The sequence below is a fragment of the Poecilia latipinna genome, unplaced genomic scaffold (assembly GCF_001443285.1).
Source record: "Poecilia latipinna isolate Pla-1442-1.1 unplaced genomic scaffold, P_latipinna-1.0 Scaffold255, whole genome shotgun sequence".
NCBI classification, from domain to species: Eukaryota; Metazoa; Chordata; class Actinopteri; order Cyprinodontiformes; family Poeciliidae; genus Poecilia; species Poecilia latipinna.
The window spans coordinates 393,859-395,702 of record NW_015112871.1 but is presented as its reverse complement, the minus strand read 5'-3'; positions in this window follow the sequence as shown (position 1 = coordinate 395,702).

Sequence of the window (1,844 nt, the reverse complement as noted above, 5' to 3'; positions counted from 1 at the left end):
CTCTCTCTCTCTCTCTCTCTCTCTCTCTCTCTCTTCCCCTCCGATAAGCAGCTTTAACCCAGGTGTTGGTAAAACATCATCAAACGGAGCGACAACCATAATCCTTCTAGCAGGAGGGCTTATTTTGTAATTTCCCAATTATATTCTTATCAATAAACACGCAGGGAAATATGAAAGAATGTACCAAATTTATTTTTATTTTCCTCCACAAATGCTACTTATACTACTTCCAATCCCCCAGCAGCCATTAAAAAAATGGCATCTTATTTTGGGGGACCGACACGTGTTTCCTAACTCTTCTTTCTGTGTATTAATATGAACTCGTTGGTTCAGAAGTTTATCTGGTAGACGTTTTAGATGAGAAACGCGAGGAAGAAAGATAGAATAAAAGAAAAGAAAGAACGGAAAAATGGAAGGAGAGATGGGAGAACGGATCAAGAACAACACCAAATTCCGTACACTTCCATGGCGCAGGAACCTGGTTTTATACTCTGTAAACAACATTTCTACACACCAAAAAAAAAAAAAAAAAAGCTTCACTCAGTTTCTCTTACTGAATTGTGCTCAGTGACATATTATGTAACCACGCCATTAAACCGGCCGTCTTCTCTGTGCAGGAACACTCAGAGTTTTGTCTTTGCCTTTAATTTTCACATTAAGCATCAGAATCTGAAACGGAGACAGTGGGACTCTTAGCCACGCCCACTCCATCTGGACCTGGTTTACTTGTACTGTAAAAACAACTGTATTTCTACACAGTGCAGCGCCATTTAACACCACGCGATGGCGCCATTTACCAACTTCACTAGCTTCCACGACTCAGTGGGGGAGGAGGAGGAAGAGGAGAGGGTTTCTTGCTCGTTGGCTCTGCGCGCGCGCACGTACGCACGCACGCACACACTCATGCAGCCTCTGTTCTCACCTAACAGAGCTCCACTCCTCCTCACAGATAAAGACGCGGCTGCATCTACCGCTAGCGTTGGCTGAATACAAACCTTTCTCTGAGCCCAGCAGGGATGCGGGTTGGATCCTGCTTTCAGACACAGACTTCTTGTTCCTTTGCTTGTTCTGAAAGGCAGACAGAAACAGCCTTTTGCCACCAGTTTAAGCTAACATGCGTAGTCTCTTTTGGTTTCCATTTTACTCCCCCTGACCCCGCCCTTGTTGTTCTGAGCTGCACGCAGGGTTAGAAAGAAGTGAGCGGTGGAAGCCCATGAGTCACCATGACAGAAGTAGCATCCACCCCCATATATTTATTTATTTATTTATTATTTTTTGCAGGCGCAGCATTGACCTAATTGGATAAACATGTGTCTTAGTGCGTGTGCAACCACAGCAGCACGTGTGGAGACGATGGGTAGCTAATTAGGGTCCAACCGGAAGTGGGAGGTGGGGCTCGGGAGTAAGGGGGGGGGGGTTGTGGTTTTAGCCTGAGGGTGCAAAGTCTTTGTTGGACACCCCAGCAGCAGCAGCAGAAGGCTTGAAGACCTCTAGCTGTCAAAAGGCATCTCTGTCTCCACCGGAGTCACTCCAGGCGGAGGCCACGTCCACGTCAACGTCACACCGTCTCCATGGCGACCGTGCTGGGGACAGCATCCCCCTGGCAGATGTCAGAGAGCTAAGAAGTGTGAGTAGATGAGGTACAGGGAGACCGAGGGGCCGGCACCTCTGTGTGACTTTCTGACAGTGCGTCAGGGAATTAACGGAGGTTATCTGAGACGTCTTCATGCGACGACCTGTGAAATTATTCACACGCCTTCTGGTTTTCCACGCTCCGTCATGTTCCATGAGCAAACAGCAGCGTACTGTTGAGATTTTACGCCACAGGATGAGACAAGTGGTGC